General features: G+C 36.7%; 1 protein-coding gene across 2 annotated transcripts in view; it reads left to right on the top strand.

Annotated features, from left to right (window-relative positions):
• PSPC1 (paraspeckle component 1) overlaps positions 1–17,121 on the top strand; it is a 68,597-nt gene extending 51,476 nt beyond the window's left edge. The window contains exons 9-12 of one of the 2 annotated variants that reach the window (XR_003084645.2): positions 14,088–14,163; positions 15,163–15,238; positions 15,717–15,785; positions 16,926–17,121. The gene's annotated coding sequence lies outside the window, so the exon portion shown is untranslated. Of the gene's footprint in view, positions 1–14,087; positions 14,164–15,157; positions 15,239–15,716; positions 15,786–16,925 lie in introns of both variants that reach the window. The other variant, XR_003084644.2, reaches the window with a different exon arrangement.
• Positions 17,122–22,729: the final 5,608 nt, after the last annotated feature.

Genomic DNA, 22,729 nt, shown 5'->3' with positions numbered 1-22,729 from the left:
TTAGTTGTTTGTTCAAAAAAACCTTAAAATGTATACAAGAAGTCAAAGTGTTTTGGTGCTCGGTTATGTTCATACTAGCCTTAGGAAAAAGAACTATGAACTGAATAAAATCAGTTAAGTTATATATCAGTAAGTTATATATCAGTAAGAACAACTTATTTCTGATGTGAGGAAATTCATTGGAAGTGAGGTGTCATTTGACAAATGGAAATGTATAGGAAATCCTTTACTGTGAAAAAAACTGACTAAAAGGTTGGATTTGATTGAATATCCATTTTCCCATCAAAACAAAGTCTAGCATCTTGTTTTACTGTTAGGTGACAATGAAGAGTTAACTTCCATATCTGATTTTTTTCAGGGGGGGAACAGTTGGTAAAAACAATGGCAGACTCAGATGTTACAAGCAAAAATAGTTTTCCACTTCTCTTTCCACACAGGAGATGAATAGCGTCTAATTTTAAACTAGCTATAGTTAAAGTTGTAACAAGGAACTCTGGTTAAAGTTGGTAATGGAAACTTTTTTTTCTCACAGAGTATTTGAATTAATATACTGCTCACCCATACGACAGGAAATGATGGCCTCCTGTTTGCAAACCAAGTCAATAAGATTTTGTATGTGGAATATTATCAGATACATTGAATAATTAAATTTAGGCTTTGGAATTAGAATATTTGTAATTTTACTGATTGGATAATGATGTTGTCTAGAATATCTTCACAGTTAGATTCCACTACCTCTGGCAATTACTTTCAGTACTGTAAAAAAGAAGATTCTCACACTAAATATTTCCTAGCTATTCTGTAAAGTTGTAGATGACTGTTGGATGCTCTGTGATCACTTAAAATATGGAAGTCATGGCTTTATCTTTGAATAAACTTCCTATCTGCAAAATGTAACTAGAGAATTTTATTTACTGTAAGATGCTCTATAAACTATGGTTACGAAAAGTTGGAAGCAGCAGTGATTACTGTGGTATAGAGGTAATCCTCACTTGCTGACCACAATTGGAACCAGCAATTCTCACTAAGCGACATAGTCGTAAAATGAGAAGTCATGTGACTGCTCCTGACTTACAGTGTCAATTCTGGCTGCAGTCATAGAGTAAATCACCATGGGTCATTAAGCGCGATGTCACATGACTGTGACTTGCAACTTCCTGCTGGCTTCCCTGTTGACTTTGCTTGTCGGCAGCCAGCTGTGAAGGTCACAAATGGTGGTCATGTGACCATGAGACACTGTGACTGTTGTGCATTTATGCTGGTTGCCAAGTGCCTGAATCACAATCGTGACTGGGCACCCTGCAATGGCTACAACTTCAAGGGCTGGTTGTGAGTCTCCTTTTTCAGTGCCATCGTAACTTTGGTCATTGAACGAGTGGTTGGTGAGGACTACCTGTATATAATTGATCTGCATTTTTCCATTTAGCTCTGCAGCAGCCCTTGATAATGAACTTGGTTTCTAGAGGTGGTCAGCACCGTGATAATCTTATTGAACAGATTTTAATGCACTATCTCTAATTTTGAAACCTTGTTGATACAGAAAATATGTAACCTACAGATGTTAAAAACTTCCTGATCAATTTTAGTTGCTTTTGTGATACGTTGAAATTCAGGTAGGTGACAAATCCTGTGGCTTCAGCAAAATTATGTTGGGTGATTCAGAGAAGCAAAGTTTAATGGTAGATATATGTTTTCCATATATCTACCATTAAACTTCGCTTCTCTGAATATAGAAGATGTGAGGTTAATTTTCACATCACCAGCTAGAAGCTGGAATGACTTCCTGTGGGAATTTGGGAGAGCTGCTGCAAAGCAGATCATGTAATTAGGTTAGGTGGCCCAGTTTTCTGATTCTGCATAAGATAGCTTTCTGAAAAATTTGAAATTCTCAGAAGTTACATTGGATCTATTACTTCTGTGAATTCATAGGGGCTGTGCTGTTGCATTTATACCACGTTGAATATAAAGAACATGACCGACAAATATTTTGAGGAATTGAAGTAGATCTGAAGTTACACGAAGTCTTATTATTTCAATTTATTTAGTTTTATTTGGTCATTTTTGTTTTAAATTTTAAAATACTACAAAATTACAGCAGTATGTAAAAAAGTTGTAAGATGTCAGCATCTGATGATGCAGCAAGATTTAAGTTTTAAGTTATAGTGGTAAGAGAAATTTAGAATGATCTGTAATACTGAAGTACTGTGATGTTCATCTGATCTGAGCTTCATCTGATTCCTGTTAATAGGTAAAGAGATTCTGATTAGACACCTGAAAAAGTGTATTAAGGGAGCCTTTATTAAATGCTTTGAGCCAGCATTAATTTCTTTATTAGAAAATTTATGAAATTGTAAGATACTACTTTCAAGGGAGTAACTTGAGTCAGATGTGATATTGAGCGGATGTCCCCCTAAAAAATAACCACATTGGTGGTAATCATTGAAGTCAGCTGTTCAACATACAAGATTTGTAAAACTAAATCATGTTATGATCAAAAGATATCCCTGCTGACCTCAGAGAAAGGGTTTTTGATGAATATGGGGTTCATAAGTACTAACAGAACCATTGCCAAAGACTTTGGCCTCCATCAATCCATCAGTAGTCTGATAATGTGTAGTTGGAGAAAATGGAGAATGATTGTTTTTCTTCCCAGGAATAGTCTTCCACCAAATACCACTGGGTAATAGCAAATATCTACTGGCCACTCATGCTCAGAAATCCAACATGAGGAAATAATTCAGTAAGAGTGATGTGTTTGGGAGGATGCTAAGGAAAACATTGCTTTTCAGAAAGCACATTGTCATGCATCTCACATTTGTCAAAAACTATCTGCATAATTCAGCAGGCTATTGGAATGTATTCCTTGAACAGATGAGAGTAAAGTGAAAATTTTTGCCATGAATGAGAAATGCTGTGTTAGAGATAATGAAACGTTGCATTCAAACAAAAGAACATTATCCGAACCATAGAGCATGGTGGTGAGAATATCATGGTTTAGGCTGCTTTTCAACCTCAGGACCCAGACATCTTGCAATGATAAAAAATGGATTTTGGATTGTACAGCAGATTCTATTGGAGAATGTCAGACCCACATTGAGCAAATACAGGTCTTGCAATATAGAAACACGCAAATCTATGATAGAATGGCTATCATAGCAGAAGTTTCACATTTTTAAATAGGCCAAGCCAAAGTCCTGATCTTAACCCAACTGAAATACTGTGGCATGACATGAACTGAATACTTATCTAGGACAACCCAGAAATACCAGTGAGTTGGAGGAGATCTTTAAAAAGGAATGTGCCCAAATACCCCCAAATTGATACATTTGTTCAGCTTCAACATTTAGTTGAAGTTGTTGCTGCTAAAGGAGGTATTATCTAATACTATAGCTAAAGCTTTACATATTTTTTCCAACAAAGGCCATTAATGTTGGCTTAGGAATGACATGACACAGTACCCTGTTTTGTATGTTGTATGTTTAACCAAATGTATTAATAGGATTTAGGTGAGGCTCATATCATATTGTAGATCATGGTACTACAGAATTATAGATAATTCTAAAGAGTTTTGTTACCACTATATATAGACTTCTTGTCGGTCTGAAAATTGCAACTTAGATCATTAGCTGACTAAAATAGTTTTAGCAAGTTTGATATATTTAAAAAATAGGGAATCAAATATAATGGCCAGGAAGTTATTAAATGCATTCATACTGTCAACTCATTTTGCTACCAAGTAATATCTAATAAGCCAATAATAAGTATTTAAGTGGTTGTTTTCTTGCAAACATTTCGTTACCCAGCTAAGTAACATCTTCAGTGCTAGAATGGAGTGGGGTTGCTCTTTGTGAGTTACCTAGCCGGGTAATGAAATATTTGCAAGAAAACAACCAAGCCCAGAGAACCCCAAGGACTCCACAGTTCAACCCTGAGCTACATATATTCTCTTCTATTAAGATTAAGTATTATACATATTTAAGCATGCATAGTTCTGCAGCTACTTACTTGAAAAAACTCATCTCACTGTGAGTGGGTAATAGAGTTCAAGGAAGTCTAGTGCATTTGCTATTTTAGCCAAATATGTCCAGTGCGAAGGGTGTTTAATGTTTAGCAGAGGATGCTTCAGAATGGGTACAGCTTGGGGCAATAATTAAGTTTCTCTGTCAGATACTCTAATATATCCTTTGTATTCAAAGTGGTGTCTCAAATCTTCAGATGTTCTTATGACCTTCCTTTCTTTGCACATTAAGTGAAAAGTTCAATATATAATATCCTTTTATACAATTATTTTATGTTCAAATACGTATGAATTAAACCATAAATTTATTCTTGTTAGATATTCTTTTAACAGAGGACTATAGAGTATAGGAGTACAGTATGAACAAAACTAATCCATAACTTTCTGCAATGGCAAACAGCCTCTCCTTTCCCTGACATTCTTGCACATGTATGACGTGGCTTAAGAAGTTAAAGCTCCAGAAAGACTTTTAAACCTGCTGTCTCTGTTTTGGAAGTGGAATTAGGCTTATCCCAGTGTCTGCTGCAATTAAAGGTAAGATTCCATGGACATGAAAAGAGTTCCAATATAATTTGAATTCATGCTACCCTGATTGGAAAATTGTGTGTTTAAATGTTGATACTATACCCTGGAAGATTTAAGGCTTGCTTTTTGTGTGTGTGTGTAAGATATTTTGTTTTCCTAGAATTATGCTGTCTAAGTCACTGAGGATCCTTGGATTCACTATGTATTTTTGTAAGAACGAGAAATTATTTCTTTATGCTGTTACAATTTGACTATTTCAGTATAACCATAGGGTTTATCTCTAAATTTATTTTCATCTCAATTGGAAAGCTTCACTGCAGCTATATTATATATAAGTATTTTTAGAAGAGTATGAGTATTAAGCTCCCTTCATCCAGTGTCATTTGGTTCATTTCTTCTTTGCAGCTCTGTAACTCTAGAACTATCAAAACTTCATAAATAAAATAGAATTAACATCAAGAATTGTAGGTAAAGTATAACTTATATTGAAGGTGTGATTTTATGTCAAAACACACTGAGGTTTTCCAAACATTCATGAAATGCAAAAATGCTGTGCTTGTTTAAATTATTTTTCCAACCAATTGTTTTACTAATAGGTGGTTGTTTCCAGTGGCACATTTGGGGGAAAAATGCCTTTTTAAAAAGTTTCTTCTTCCAAAATAGGCAGTTTACTCTCAACATGGTAGTTTATCAATGTTCAGGAAAAAAAATACATTTAATTTTTTTTGTCAGATTTGAAAGTGAAAAATGCCTATGGTACATAATACAAACCATAAATAAATAACATTTATTTCATTTTAAAAATCTAATAGCTATAAACATTACGTGATACACCAGAAAGTGCCTTATTTTCCCATTGAATTAAGACAAGAATTAACAGAATGCTGTTTGACTAACAAGGGTTTCCTGACTTAGATTTTTTGTCCCACCTCTCTTATTTTTATAAATAACTCAAGGCGGCATATACCTAATACTCTTTCCTCCTCCTATTTTCCACACAACAACAAGCCTGTGAATTGGGCTGAGAGAGAGTGAATGGCCCAAAGTCACCCAGCCGGCTTTCATGCCTAAGGCAGGACTAGAACTCTCAGTCTCCTGGTTTCTAGCCTCGTGCCTTAACTACTAGACCAAACTGACTTCTTCCTTTTCATGTCCCAAAGAAGCTCATTTTGAGTATCATAAGGAGTGATGGGCAAAATGGTGGGTAGGGTGGTAGGAGGTGAAATGTTTAGGGGCAGAATCTTGTTCCCATTAGGCATTTTTGGAAGCATCCAGAAAGGGTCTTAAACTGTCTTCCTATTACCTCCTGAACATGTAAGTTGGACTCACAAATTTTCTTGTTTTTCCTATGTTAACAGAATATAACTGTAAAGTATCTTATGTCATATTCAGACATTTTTGCTACTGGATATACTTGGTTTATCAGGTTTTAAGTAGGTACTTTAAAGCTCTGCTGTTGCATTCACAAATGTTATAAGCAGAACACTTCGTAAAATGGTTCTTTGATTTTTTTATACATCTTTATGAAATGTAGATGGGCAAGAAGCTGAAAAGAATGCTATTTTTCAATTATTTATACACTGAAAACTCAAAGCCTCATTTTCTAACTTAAAAAAAGTATTTACGTTAACATTTATTTAGACTGCCCCAATCTACATAAATGGCACCTAATTGAAGGAAAACCACAAAAAAATTAAACAACTAAAATAGAAAATGTTCTTGATTATAAAAAGATATTTCTTTATTTAGTCCAACAGTGACTAAATTGACACAGAATCTATTATCTGCAAGCATAGGCTTCCTGAGACTCATTGTTATAATGGCACTGCTAATCCAGGTCTCTCAGGTAATTTGTAGTTCACTAGATACAGCATTTTGTCAGATGTTTTCCCTTGCCTTATACTTTGCTGGCTGCCATTTTATGGCAAAAAGGATGTTAGCATAAGAGCATAAAATATATAATTTTACCAGCTAGTGCACAATTATTTTTTTCATGGTGTAAAATTTGGCCCATGTTATTTCTGAATTGCTGTTTTGACTAGCTCCTCATACATTTTTACTGATATTTTGAGTATTTGGAATTCAACTATGTTCTTCTTTGGTTATTGAATACAAATTACATTGAGATGAAATTCATGTGTTTACTTTGACTCATTTAATTCAGATAATTGTCCAAAATAAAAGCCAGCTTCCAGTTTCAAAATACTGGCCCAATCTTTTAAATAATTGTGACTTAAGCAAACAATAATGTGTTCTGGTGAATTCATTTCAGAAAGCATGCGTTCTATTCCCATGAGTTGAAATTGTCTGTAGTCTATCCTGTTACAAAACAAGGCCAGTGCAATATATTGGACAAGAAGGGAGATATCAAGATGTAACATTGACTAATGGGCCATATATGACTTTACTTGCTTTTGGTTAGACATTCCAGAAGCTTCTTGTGTCTGTGGCACTTGAACATCTGTGTTATAAGTTGATTTCACATTATGTAAATTGAAAGTATTTGAATGAGTACTTTTGCTCATTATTAATAATTTAGTTTTAAACAGTACAATGCAGTAAACTTAGCTTTTAAGGTCATATTTCTTTGAGCCTTATACTACTTTTTCCTCAATTAATTAAAGTGGGAGAATACAAAATGTTCTTTTCCATGTGAAAAACTGTATATATTTCCAGTTTATAAAGTACTTCTTTCTTTTGTTATAGAGTCCACAACAGTGGAATGTGCTTTTCTGCTCTGCTGTTGTATTAGGTAATTTTTATGCACATTTTACAATAATCAGATGAGATTTGAAATTGACATATTGGTACAGAAAAACCTTTTCTGAAATTTTAAAATAAGGCAGTCTGTTTAGGGAATAATGACTTCACATAGGGATCCAGAGCTTTTAAGTGTCTTACATAACAGCATACTTCTTTGTCAGAATATTTGAGCATTGTTTCTTAAGGTGAAACTTAGCACCACTGGGTATGCAGACACCTCCCTTATTGCCTAGCAGGCTCACTTCCCCACTCTTATTTTTAATAGTTAAAGTTTATTTTATTTTTGAAGAAAATTATAAGAAAGTGGTATGTACCCATTTTCCAGACTCATCTTTTTTTCCACGAATGCCTATTTCATGTGAATGGCTGCAATTGACTGCTTTGTTTGTAAAACAAAGATGAAATTAAACTGAATTGCTAGAAAATGCCTAAAGACAATGGCAAGGAAAACTCATCAGTGGCAAATTGGTGACTAGGCCATAGCTGCTATGATAAGTACTCTAAGATAGGCAGGCCCCACAACAGCCATTTTCTTCGAGTACCCTTGGTAATTTATCAAAATATCTGATGCGCCAACTGGCTTAAAAACTTTAAGGCTCCTGAGGTAGAAGAGGATTAGAGGACCACAGATAAAAGCACTACATTAAATAGGCATATTCCAAGTATATTATACAGTAAAGGAATGTATGATTGTGCAGTATATTTTGCATTATTTATTCTAAAAATAAATTATAAATATATGAACACAATACTCTGACCAAAATTAGGGCTTTATTGTACAAGAAATTCAATTTTTTAGAGAAAATAAATAGATAAATGTTGTGAAATAAACAAATACAAAATAAAAAAATAAGCAGTGTAAATACAATATCTCTTTTACATACATAGAGTTTAGCCAATTGTCCAGCATACGGAAGGTTGTGCTATAACTTATCCCTGAACTTTGGCATTACATATATAGGATAGTTCTGTTTTCATCCAAGCCATCTCAGAAAGAATATCAAGACAATTTAAATTCAATGTGTAAGTATAAAACTAGATAACACATTTATCAGATAGCATTTTTAGCTTTTTCAATGATCATTTTACATGGTGTGCATTAAATGCACGTTAGGCTTGGCTGAGCAGGATTCCCCATTTCACAGAATCTTAAATTGGAAGGGGCCATTTTCACCATCCCTGGCTTGGTGAAGGAATCCAAATTAAAGCATCTCCCATCTAGATATATAGTTAATTGTAATCTATAAGTTGGCCCTAACTGTTCCTCATGATTCACTGTTCACACCTGGAGCCAGGTTGCTGCTTTCTAGAGGGCATATTACTTTCCTTCTCCCTTCTGTAGCTTGCCTATTGCTGTATGGCAGCAATACACAACTGGGCTTTCTCTAGAGTGGTACCTGCACTGTGAAATGACAAGGTACCAACACAGATATTTCAAATACCTTTAAAAACTCAGTTTTTACCTTTTTGATTTTGGAGGTTGTTACACTTATTATAAGTGCTTTGGGATGTTCCATAATCACAAATATAGAAATGAATGAAAGAAAAATCAATGTGTTTTGTGTCTTTGCAACTAAAAGAAAAGAGGTGTAATAAATACAGGTAGGGAGTGAAGTGTAGGTTTAAATATGAATGAAAAGGCTAACCTGAAAGTTAGAAAGTGAGAATGTATGTGATTTACATTGTAGTGAACATATATACAAGTAGGAATCCATGGGTTGATGATAGTTGCATGTTACATCCAAGAGTAATATTAACAGAAGAACCAGGAATTAATGTTGGGAAAACATTGAAACATTCTGGGATGAATACAATCCAAGAGAGGAGTTTTCTGCTAGGGGATACTAATGGATGGGTAGGGACAAGACAGGAAATACAGAGGATGTGATTGGGCCATTTGAAGACCCAAGAATGAATGACAGTGTGTGGGACTGGTGTGTATGTAATTAGAGAAATACTGATTTCAAATGTATGGTTTAAGCATACATGTTTTATACATACACTTTGTAAATGAATGAATAGAAATCTGAAGACATTATTGATTTGATCATTTATCATAAAAGACTGAAACAAGAGAATTATGGAGGGATAACAGTTCTGTATGTGAACAAAGGAAAGAAGTGACAGAAACTAGTGTTGAAAGTGAAACAGTTACGCTAAGAGAAAATACAAATCCTGTTTGAAAAGGTATTAGAAAATAGATTAATCTTCCAATAAAGTGAAGAGAAAGTAGACATAAAAAAGATGATGTAGAAGCTGCTTCAAACGTAGTAAAAGGAAGAAATATATCACAGAGTGCCACAGAAATACACTGAATTAAACTAATGGGGAATAGGAAAAAGGATGCATCATGGAACAATGAAGCAAAGAAGATGGTGGATGTGGAACACTGGCGTGCTAGGGCATGGAAAAAACAAGGATGAGAGAAAGATACTGTAGTGTCTATAGAGAAAAAAGTAATTGCAAAGAAAGTGGTCAAAAGAATAAGGAAGAATTATCGTTAAAACTGGCAGAGAAAATACAGAGCAATTTTGATGGAAATAAAAAACCATTTTGGAGCAGATGAAAAGGGCTAAATAAGTAATGAATAGAATAAAAAATAAAAATACTAAAGATGAAATGATTTGGGATAAAATTGAAGTGAGGATCTGCTGTGAAGAATATTTTAGACATTTGCTTCGGGATATGATATGTTAACTAGTGGAATTGAAATTAATGCTATAAATGCTACACCTAAGAAAAACTGATGAAAAGAGTTGAATGCAAACATTTCAAGGGGATTGGGTTTTTTAAGTGTGGCTTGGAAAGTGTTTGGCAGAATTCTAATTAAAAGGGTATGAGAGATGAACTTTGTAGAAGTTGGGGAGCTCAGGCAGGAAGTGTGGAGACAGATTTTTGCTATTTCTCAGGTCATTAAGATGTATGAATATAAAGATTGTTGTATACTTGCTGATGAAGGGAAAATGTGTGATAGAAGTGAATACGCTTGAATTACAGAATGATTTGTATGAATGTAGACTTGAAGGTTGGTTTCTGGATGCAGTAAGAACAACGTGTAGCATGCTTGAGAATAAATTGAATGCTTCAAGAAATGGTTTGACATAGAACTGTGTATAAGAGGAGCATGCTTCTGCTTATTCTGTTGTATGGAAGTGAGAATCATGTATGTCAGAATGGTATATTTAAGTGTGTAACATAAAACCAAAAGGATCAAGAATGTATAGATGCAAGATAAATGTTGATTGAATACAAAAATGAACCATTATATAAGAAATATGCTAAATGGTTTGGGCATATAAAGAGAACTGAATAGAATTGAATTGGAAAACAGATATTTGAAGGCATCATGAATGGGTCTAGAGGAGGAGAAAAACTGGAAAATTTGTGATGGAATAGAGTTGAGATCTTGAAAAAAAGTGAGAACAAAGTTGTGTGAGAAGTATTGTATGGATATGTAGAAGTAGATAAGGTTTGCCCGAAATGAATAATATTTGTGTAAGCTAGTTTTAGCTATGTTTCATTTCCTTTTCCATCTCTCATCCTTTTAATTTTTTTGTGTGTTGTTTCTTGCACTTTTTTGCACCTCTACATCTTGTTGCTAATCCTGAAAGGGGAGTACTGTGATGGGTATATATGTAGAACTGGAATGGACATATCTTTAGTAAAAAGGTAATATTATGCATACTTGCTCCCTATTTTTTAGAAAAGAAAAGAATTTGAATGTTTTGCAGAGTGCTCTTGACATAAAGTGAAAATATCTGCTGCAATAAAATTAAAGAAATTGTCGCCTACGTGTATTAAAAGATCGTGGAAATATAACAATTAATTGTGCCCAATCAACTTTGTTCCCTTTCTTCATAAAACAAATGATTTGGACAAAAAGGGAATACCATCAACAGATTATATCTCTCTTTCAGCAAGTCTTTTGACTTAGTCAAATACGCCATCCTCCTTAAATAAACTTGAAAAGTGTGGACGGGAAGGACATAATGGGGATACAGTTGCTTGAAATGCTACACATAAAAGGTAATAATTTTAATGGATTGATATAAGATGTGAAAGGATGCCAGATAGCTTTCCGAATAGGAATCCTGATGTGAGGAAGGAAGAGGCTATATATTTAGAATATTGGAGATAACTGCCAAATGGAGTGATATTGCAATTTTTTTTTTAGAAAGTTGAACATGATAAGACAGAATGTGCTTTCCATTTATTGCATTATGAAACTTCATACGGTCAGTATTATCACCAGTATCACACGTAAGGAGTTGAAATTGTGATAGTTGGTCACAGTGGATCACATTTATGGTTCAGGAAAGATGTGTGCTAAGCATTTCTCAGCTAGTTCTAACCATAATGCAGTGTTAGATCATCAGTGGTATTTATGACATTTTAGTAAAAACAAATGGTAAATTGTAAATGCAATTTAAATATCAAATGCATAAAATAGCAGAGACTTTTGAGGTTATTAAAAATGCAGTTATCTTAATATAATATTGTATCTGGATTAGCAATTAAGCAACATACAGATTGCATTGAAGAAAATGTCTTAACCCTAAATTGGTCATTACCTCTGTTTTCCTCTTTCGATTGAGTTCCCCATGTAGCTTATTAGGTAGGATTGTATAACCCCCATTGCAAGCATAACTAAATAGCTCAACCTTACCTTACCTCCAGTTCCTTAGAACCGCATTATTTTTAAGCTGAAAACAAAATAGAGCAGTTTCTGATTACTAGAACATCAGTAATGAAGCAGGCATGTGTTTGTCCTATTTTGATTTGCTGGATACCCACCTCAACTGAACAGATCCAGTACTTAGATAAGTAGGCCAAAAATGTGCACGTCCAACTTTATCAGAATTAACTTCCCTTACATTCTTGATTTGTTACAGTATTTTTCAGATGGCTTCAATGGTACTGGTGGAGTTTGGTCCCAGCACCAGATCATAATGGATAATTTATTCTTCTGTTATATTTGGGAGATACACAAATACATATGTACATACCATGCACACATGCACACAACCCATGGCTATAATGTTAAGATGTTTTGGAGTACAATGGGGGGAGGGGTTAGTTTTTAATGCAGTAGCTTATGTATTTCTCTGAATGAACAGACTGAAATGAATAGTTATCATGCTAATGGTAACTCTTGAATCCTTACTATTTTATCATGGGCTAATATTCCCTGGAGCCAAACAACCCTCCTTGATACTGACACAGATAAAACATCATTGAAAGCTGAGATAGATTACTGATTTGATTTCCATCTAGTGAGCCTGCTGCTTTAAAAGCCAAGCTTTTTCTTTAAACAGCTTTTATTACTATATTTGTATTTAGATTGATATTTTAAAATATTGACATTGTAGACTATGCCCAGTGTTTCAGGGTAAACCTTTAAAAATTGTTTAATGATTCATTGACCTTTATGCATAATTTTGCCAATTAACATTGTTAAATTAAAAATGTTAAACATTTACTATACTTAATTTAAAATAATAATTTTAACAGTTTCATAAAAACAACAAATTTGGTTTTCTAATTAAAGTACAAAATCTGTTTATTTAAACTTTTTTTATGTAATAACATTGCTTTAAATGTGAATGTTATTTGTCAAGTGAAATTTCTAATTGTACTCTGGACTGGAAATTAAAATCCAGAGATTGTGATTGTATGGTTAAATGAATGACTAGAGATATTTGAAGGAAGTCTGTATTACTTGAATTGGGGCTGTATGTATTACTTAAAAATTGATTCTGTGGTTAGAAAAAGCCGGATTCAGTGGTATATATATGATTATGTTTAAACAAGTTATATGTTCAGTTATTTTACTGAATTCTGCTTTTGCTAGCGTTGTATCTGGGCAGTGTCCTGCCTTTTGACACAATGAGCACTATCCCTTCCCATGCATTTTCAAACTTCACTTTGCAGCCAAATCTGCTCGAAATGGAGAATTAATTTATTAAATTCTGTAGCCTATGTGACTTTGAACAGAGTACACACCGCTTTTAACCCTGTTGGATTTTGCAATAGACACATAATTTTCCTTTTTCAGTTGACCATAAAAAAATAAAGAAGCCCTTGAGTTGAGCTCAGTTCTTGACAACTAACCATGTGGTTTTCTTGGCAGTATTACATAAGTGTTGTTTTAGACATTCCAGTACTGCACACCCTACAGCCCTGGTCACTCCCACTCAGCTTCCAAGATCAGCATGCCAAGCCAAAATAAAATGGAAGGCTTTAACTATATCCTTTTCATAGCCATTTTTTATAAGAAAAAGAAAGCTTTTATAATACAAAATACACTTTTTATCTGTCTTCTAGTTTTATATAATCCTATCTTTGAATATTTTTATACAATCCTATTTTTTGAATCCTACTGTTTGAGCAGAACACGTGAGTTATATCAGTTTTTCCAGATATGCTTGAGAAGAGCCTTGTCAGCTTTTCAGGGTAGAGGTAATGGTGGGGGGAATTAATGAGTTGGAGAGTATGCAGAGCATTCCCACATTATAAGAAAGTGACAAGCTGATTTGCACTATGAAGTCCTGAATATATAGAAAACAAAAATTACAGTTTTACTTGGGATATGAAATGGCTTTCCAGTCTTATATAACTCTGTACACCCTACCCCCCAGGAGGATTAATTTCATTTGCAGCAGATGGTGCTCAGATGAACTTTGAGAAATTACTGAAGTTGCAGTGAAGCATGCTTAGTATGAAAGGAAATGTTGAGAATACTTCTTTATTTAACCAGGTATAATTAAATATCTATTTCTAGGAAGCTGTTAAGATTCTGAAGTGTGGCTGAAGAGGCAAAATCGGCTGGGAAGGATGAATTCTTTCTAATATTTCAGGTATCTCCTTTGCCATCTCCCTACATCTCTTGAATAACCGTATATAAAAGTGTCTCAAGGCTCATTTCATGCCTAGAAACAGTCGTTTTTCTTATAAGTTCTTTGTTGAATTGTGCTGTAAGAAGCTGCTATCTACCCCTCAGGGGGCAAGGGTGAACAATTGAATGATAAAACAGACCCATAATATATTGGGGTCCATTAGCAAATTTATTTGAAGAGAGCAAAGGTCAAAAGGCATGGTCAAAAAAGTCAAAATGGCCACTAATGGTGCAATTGAAGTTCTGCCTGTTTTTTACGTGCATTGCACATGTGACACACATAAGGAATAGCTTCAATTGCACAATTGTGGCTGCTATCTTACCTTTTTTAACCATACCTGCAGATATACCTGGAAAGAAGTGCTTTGGGCAAGATTTTTTGAATTTTTTTGAATTATAATTTTTTAAATTTATTGAATACTGAGAATGTAGGAACATACTTGGGGTGTCAGTATTTTTCTCCAGAGGAATAAAACCTCCTCCAATGTAGGCTAAACTTCAACTCAGTCGAGTTTCCTGTTTAATAACATCACCTCCATTTGGCCTGGATTTTATTTCAGCTTGTTTTCCCTCATCCCAGTCAATTTTCAGCCTGGGAACATTCAGTCACTTTCATGGTGTTAGATAGCATGGACAGTAGATTTAGGAATATTAGTGTACTGATGGCATTCTCTGGAAAGTTCCAGGTCAGTTTCTCAGCAATTTCATGTAAATGTTGAACAACATGAGAGAGAAGGTGAAATACTTAATGTAATACTAATGTTGGTGTTCAGGCCTATTGGTGTAGACAATAATCCTTCAACAGCACCACCAGGACTAAGCCAGATAAAAAGGAATGGAATTGCTGCCTCCCCCCAACCCCCCAAAAAATCAAACATCTGCAAGACTCAGTCCCATCAGAATCCTGAAGGTTATCATGATTGAAATGTAATAACTACATGTTGGATGTTTTTCAGGACAGTTGCACTATGCAGAGTTAAGCAAACAACTATGCTGTTGCAGTCGTCTTGACAAAAAGGAAGAATCCTCTGAGAACAGTAAGTAATTTAAAGATGCCAGGAATAAAACAAGGACACCATTTTAAAATTTCAAAGTAACAGTATCTATTGAGTTTGGAATGCAGTTTCTGTGATATAAAAATACCAGCCATGTATTTTTTCAATAGGGTGGTTTTCCATGTAACCATGTTTAAAGGGAGAATGTATTTGGCATTTAATGAGAAATTTGCTATTCTCCAAATCCTTATGTATTTAAATTGAAAATAGCCATGTGAATAGGGATGGTGGGAATTCTGGCAAAACTGGGTTAAGGAAGGAATAAACACTATGGAAGAAAACCTGATCTGATGAAATCCCAGATGCTAGAAGGACAACTCTTTTATTGTTCTACTGCTTTTAGCCCCTGCAGAATTTTTTTCTCTCTTCCATTTGCTGTGACTTATTTATACAACATTCTTCCTCTGCCTCTTTTACTATTTTCCTTGCTCATCTTGTAACTTGACATTTTGGTTCTTAGAAGCAGGGTGGAGTGTACAAAAGGAGAGAAGATGCTGTACAATGGTTGGCCACAGAATTTCCTTTTCAGGTAAAGCTTACCTTCATGCTTAAATATATTAATGTATCAATTACACTTGCTCCAAGGGGGGAGGGGGAATAAGTGAAATCTCCAGAGCAATACTTCTGGAGATTTCACTTATTGGGGCCCCCATGGAGCAAGAGTAATTGATTCCCATGGGGTGGGAAATACGATTTCTAATTTTAATGTGGGGATATCCCTGAGCAGTAATCATTTTCCTCTAACCCTGCATCTAGTTTTAAAAGGAAGATACCCAAATACAAAAAATGTTACTACCAAGAACTCCCATCAAATTATATTCATGTAAAATGGACAAAGGAGATGGACAGAACAATACAGCTTGTATATAAATCTGGTGTAATGTTCATAGATACATAAATACATAAATAATGTTTATGTATTTCCTTAGTTAATGAAACCTCCCCACAAAGGATCTATTATTTATTTATTTAGCAAATTTATATAGCTGCCCATCTTACAAAATGTGACTCTGGGCGGTGTACAATACATAAAAACAGTAAAAAACTGTAAACACTCAAACATAAATAAACCAGAAAAATAGAAAACATAAAAACCCAAGATAGTGAGAGAACAACCATCACTTGACATCACACAACCACCATCTACAATTTGTACAATAGCCTAATTGCTATATTCAAAGATGTACTAGCGAGTAAAACTAAACGGGGAATAAGTAAAAGAAGATCCCAACACTGGTTTGATGAGGAATGTTAAAAGCTAAGCACTCCCTAATTTTAATGTTTTAAATTACATAAGAGTAAAGGCTGTCCACAATTCCTGGTCTCTCTTCAGGAGCAAAAAAGGGAGTATAAAACCCTACTGAAAAAGGAAAAAAAGAGATGCACAGAAAGCTCTCTGGGAAAAATTGAAGAACCAAGCCTCCAAGTTCAGTGATAATACCACATTTTGGTATTTCATGTACATGAGAGAAACTGGCCGTACATTAGAGGTTCCAATTACAGTTTCCATGTGGGAGGTTTAGGCACTGCACGCAAAAAAACTTTTCTCAAACTACTTCAAATACCAAATCAAACTCTACCACTTTTATCAGAACAAAATGTACTTAAGATGTAATCATATTAGAGGTTATTCATACTTCTATTTTATTTGGACTATTTGTTTCTAAAGGTTGGAGCAAAACTTCAGAACTTCATTCAGCTTTTGCCTGAAGAATCTGTCCTGAAACTGAAGAGCACCAAGCTTCTTGATTAAGTATAATGCTCCTGTGAAAGAAAACGATATCTGCATAAGAAGAACAATGCTTGAAATAAGTACTTGTGAAAACTATGTAAGCTTTTAGTCATTAAATGATTCCTAAATGTGGTTTATGCCTGCTCCTTCATTTCCATTTTTCCTCATTCTATGTATTAGCATTGGGATAGGGATTCCTATGTTAAAGCTCCCATTTTACAAATCCCATTATAGGAGTAGCCTTGGAAGAATGTAATTGCTTTTCCCATTCTTAGCCACAGTTATTGCATGTGAATCCCTAGCTACCAATATCACAGCATTCAGCAAGGTGTCAGCATTAAAGGAATAGGTTTTTGCTAGTATGAGGATACTTCTAATGGAAGAGAATATATGTAGCTCAGGGTTGAACTGTGGAGTCTTTGGTGCTCTCTGAGCTTGGTTGTTTGCTTGCAGACATTTTCATTATCCCACTAGATAACCTAATCAATGCTAGTGAGTGTCAAGTTTGCTCCCTGTTTATATACAGTAGCTTGCGTTGCCAGTGTTGGTTGGTTTGTCTGGTGTTAATCCCTGTTTATCTGGGTGTTGACTGCTGGAGAGGATGTGTTCTGGTCTTCTTGTTTCCTTATTAGTGTTTTTTATTCTCTCTTCTGAATGGTGTGTAAATCAGAACACATCCTCTCCAGTGTGCTCTGGACAGAAGAGGCAAAGATAGAGTTGGCCACAGTACCAGAAGACATGTTTGGCAAAAACCAAAGAGAGCATTTCACCAGAAGAACCTGATACCAACTGTAAAGCACGATGGTAGAAACATTATGCTTTGGGGCTGCTTTTTCTATATCAGGGCCTGGGCAGCTCACCATCCCAGAATCTGCTATGAATTCTTCATTGTACTAGAGGGTGCTTGAGGATAACGTGAGACCATCTGTCAGAAGATTGAAACTCAACCAGAAGTGGACATGCAACGTGACAATAACCCTAAACATTCCAGTATATCCACCACGGAATGACTGGGAAAAAAAAGAAAAAGAAATGGAGGATTCTAGAATGGCCAAGTCAAAGCCAAGATCTAAATTCCATCAAGATGCTGTGGGGCGATTTGAGACGGGCTGTGCGTGCAAGAAAACCCTCAAACATTACATAGCTGAAAAATTTGGCATGGAGGAGTGGGGAAAAATTCCTCCTAGTTCATGTTAGAGACTGATAGGTAGTTATAAGAAATCCCAAGGGTGTACTTACTTTTTTCCACAGAAAGAAATGGCTCCTTCCGGTTCTGCTGCCCAGACAGTCCCTCCCACACAGCCTCCACCTTCGCCAGGGGAGCTGCCACCAGCTCTCCTACCTTGCCCGGCAACAGAGAGCACCATGCCTTGCCGTCTACTGCCTCCTCCCTGGCTGGGTCTGGCAAGCTCCCTTTGGCAGAAGAGGCTCTGCCATCCTGCCATGCTTGCTGTGCGCATCCCATGGCTGCACCCTTGCCAAGGGCCTGGATCCCAGGCCAGCAGCAGGAGGAAGATGTGAGGTCAGCTGCAGGCAGCAGGGTTGGCAGGAGTAGATGGCAGATTGCAGGGCAGCCAAAAGGGCAGAGATGGGGGAAAGATAGGCAGGTTGGAGAAGTTGATGCAAAGGTGAGCATGGCAGGGCAGGAGAAGTGTGAGGCCCCAGCCTGACGGCGGCACTGTCCTGGCCTAATGACTGCAACTGGGACTACTAGAACTGCCATTGCTAAGCGGTACAGTCATATGATGTTTCGCCTAACAACCACATCATTTAGCAAAGGAAATTTCAGTCCCAATTGTGGTGGTAAGCTGAGGACTATCTGTAGATTTTTTTCCCTATAGATAAGCTGTAGGTATCTGGGGATTCTGCTGCAGGGATTTCAGAAAAGTTATTGTCTTGGAGTATTGCTGGTTTTGTGGGAAAAGTTCCTACCCTTAAAAAGAACCAAATTATTTGGAGATACACAACAAAGTTTATTTGGGTATACAGAAACAGGGATCACTGGGCTCCCAGCTGGAAATCTAAAGTCTTCAGAATATATAGATTATATAGTAGAAGGAAGGGTACTTTGTGAAACCCCATCTTCTCTCTATAGTACTATAAGATGTCATGCCTAATTAATATTTGACCCCAATTACATACACAGCATTATATAAAGCCAAATCAGAGGATCTGTTGGCCTTGGTCATCCCGCTGCTGCCTCCTTTCTGCATTTCCAATGTTGGGCTTCTTTTCCATTTCTCCAGGAATCAGCAACAGAATAGCTCTGGGGTCTCCCATGTTTTATGATGCCAATGAGAGGACCTTCTTCACACTCAGGAAATACCAGTCTGATTTGGGTTAATTTGTCTCTTTTCCCTCAGGGTGATCCCTGATTGGGTCTCACCTAACCGCTCCATCTTGGAAGGACAAATTCTTCCAGACACTTCTATGTAATAGAAATCAATAAAGTTCTTAAAAATAACCATGTGAGATTTATGCTACCATATAGCCAAGCTAACCCTGCACCTCCACATGGACGTGGATTTCATGACGTTTTTGTCCTTTCGTACAGATGTGGAAAGTATCATTTTTGAAGTTATCTTTACCCACTTGTTCTGTTATATTTAAAATTTCCCCCATAAGAGTTCTGGTTGATAGGTTATTATGAGACCTTCATTCTTACATCTAATATTGGCTAATATGAGGGAGTTAACTGTGAAGAGGGAAGGGCTGAACAGAGAGGGGCAGAACTGAGGAGAGGCTGCTGTTTTCTAAATGCTGCTGATTGTGCATTTATTTTTTACAGTCATTTATAAACGATCTCAAGGCTACTTTAAGTGATGTACAATAAAAACTGCAGTCAATACAACAATAACAACGTACAATTCATTTGCAGAATCCAAATAAGTGGATAGTGTTCTTTGTACTTCAGTCATATCTGTGGGCTTGATCTACTCTTTTCCAGGTTCCTTTGGGTGACTAGGTGGAGTATGATATGATGAATTCAGAGATTAAAACTTCAGAGGGAAGAGGAAATGTTTACTTTGAAAGAATCAGTAGTGTGCCTTCTCTTGAAGTCATCCTTCGATCCAGCTGTTCGATAACTTTCAACCAGTCTCCAATTTTCCCTTTTTAGGGACCCAATTATAGAGGATCCTCTAGAAAACTGATTACTTCAACTGTTTCCAGTTAGGCCCAGTTGTGGGACTGAAACAGCACTAGTCACTCTTGTGGATGATCTTTATCAGAACCTGTGGAGTGGAGGGTGGGGGAGTGACACTCATAGTAGCATTCAGTACCATCAAGCATAGATTTATTCTGGACCACCAGCAAAAAGTAGGACACTGATTTATACTGGTTCTACTCTTACCATAACTCACTAGTGGACATAGGGAGGAGAGCTTATGTCCATGGATTCTCCAATTTGGGACACTATAGAACTTGATGCTCTCACCTATGTTTTTAAACATCAGTGGTTCATTGGGAAAACTATTGTCTTTGGGGCTGTGAGAGTTTGGATAAGGTCAAACAAGCTCAAACACTATGGAGAAGGAGTTGCTATTTTTCAGTAAACAATATAGCAATCCAATAACAGTGGCCCTGGTATTCCCACCAAAAGTGCTTTGTGATATGGAGTTCCCCTGGGATGTTGCCTGGTGCTTAAGCAGCAAGTGGACATCATGGCTGGGGGTAGAAGCTTTACCTAATTTTAGTTAGTGCCCCAGTTAAGACTCTACCTAGATGGGGATACCTTGATATTAACTTGGGCCCTGATTACCATGTAGCTGAATTACACACATGAAGTGTACACAGGGCTACCTTTGTGGGCAATGTGGAAGCTGAGGCTGATAACAGATGGCTAGACTGCTAGTGGGAACACGGCAAGTATAGATTAGCACCAGTTTTGAAGTCACTGTGTCAAAAGCATCAATAGGCTTTTGGGCCTATTTAAAGTGCTGGTCATTGTTCTACAGCCCTATACAATGCAGTATTGGGATAAGTCAGCCAATGCCTTGCTAGAATTGAATTTGCCCATGTAGCCTGACCATCTAGCAAAGGCCTGCTGAGAATCCCTTCTCCATACCACACCACACTTCCAGCAGATGCATGTGCCCCTTGACAAGCCTTCACTCTGGTAGTTTCCTCCCTCAGAGACTTTCCCCAGAGATAGACGCAACCCCAACCCTTCTTGCATTTTGCAAGCAAGTAAAATCTCTACTATTCCCATTTGCTTTGTCCTAGTTAACCGAATGGCTCATAGCAATGTTTGCTTGTATCGGTTGGGATTTTTTGCTCTATTTTGGTTTTGTGATTTTTTTTGTCTTTTCTCCTTATAAATTGGGGCAGGCTACAAATACTCTTAAATTTAATAAAATTTACCACTCTTCACTTGTTTGATTTTAAAAATGAAGTGTTCAAGAAGCAAGTGGAAATGTCTCGACTGGTAGATTTACATGGAGAAGCTCTCCTAAGTTATTGGCAGGCTTTTGATTGTCCAGCACTGAAAAAAATATGATAGAGTCCCCTATTGTAGCACAGTAACTAAAGCACAGAATATGGCTTTGAGTAAGGATGCTCGCCATTCACCCTTAGTGGCTATAAATTACATTTCCTTGCATTTCCAGAGTTAGAAAAACATTCTGTATATACAGGTGAAACTTGAAAAATTAGAATATCGTACAAATGTTCATTTATGTCAGGAAGGCAACTCAAAAGGTGAAACCAATATATGAGATAGACGCATTACATGCAAAGCGAGATATGTCAAGCCTTACTTTGGTATAATTGTGATGATTATGGCGTACAGCTTATGAAAACCCCAAATTCACAATCTCAGAAAATTAGAATATTACATGACATCAACAACACAAGGATTGGAAATAGAACAATATCGGACCTCTGCAAAGTATAAGCATGCATATGTACTCAGTACTTGGTTTGGGCCCCTTTTGCAACAATGACTGCCGCAATGCGGCGTGGCATGGATGCTATCAGCCTGTGGCACTGCTGAGGAGTTATGGAAGACCAGGATGGTTCAATAGCGGCCTTCAGCTCCGCTGCATTGTTCGGTCTCATGTCCCTCATCTTTCTCTTGGCAATGCCCCATAGATTCTCTATGGGGTTCAGGTCAGGCGAGTTTGCTGGCCAGTCAAGCACAGTAATCCCATGGTCATTGAACCAGGTTTTGGTACTTTTGGCAGTGTGGGCAGGTGCCAAGTCCTGCTGGAAAATGAAGTCAGCATCCCTATAAAGCTTGTCTGCGGAAGGAAGCATGAAGTGCTCCAAAATCTCCTGGTAGACGGCTGCGTTGACCCTGAACAGTGGACCAACACCAGCAGATGACATGGCTCCCCAAATCAACACAGACTGTGGAAACTTCACACTGGACTTCAAGCATCGTGCATTGTGTGCCTCTCCATTCTTCCTCCAGACTCTGGGTCCTTGGTTCCCAAATGAGATGCAAAAGTTGCTCTCATCAGAAAAGAGGACTTTGGACCACTGGGCAACAGACTAGTTCTTTTTTTCTGTAGCCCAGGTAAGACGCTTCTGATGTTGTTTGTTGTTCAGGAGCGGCTTGACAAGAGGAATACGACATTTGAAGCCCATGTCCAGGATCCGTCTGTGTGTGGTGGCTCTTGATGCACTAACTTCCAGTCCACTCCTTGTGAAAGTCCCCAACACTTTTGAATGGCCTTTTCCTGACAATCCTCCCCAGGCTGCGGTCATCCCTGCTGCTTGTGCACCTTTTTCTACCACAC

This window comes from Python bivittatus, unplaced genomic scaffold (genome assembly GCF_059951505.1).
Source record: "Python bivittatus isolate LINGU-HERP-01145 unplaced genomic scaffold, Pbiv_v1 ctg000340_np1212, whole genome shotgun sequence".
Classification (NCBI taxonomy): Eukaryota; Metazoa; Chordata; class Lepidosauria; order Squamata; family Pythonidae; genus Python; species Python bivittatus.
Note: the sequence above shows the minus strand (reverse complement) of the source record. Positions and strands in the feature narration are given on the sequence as shown.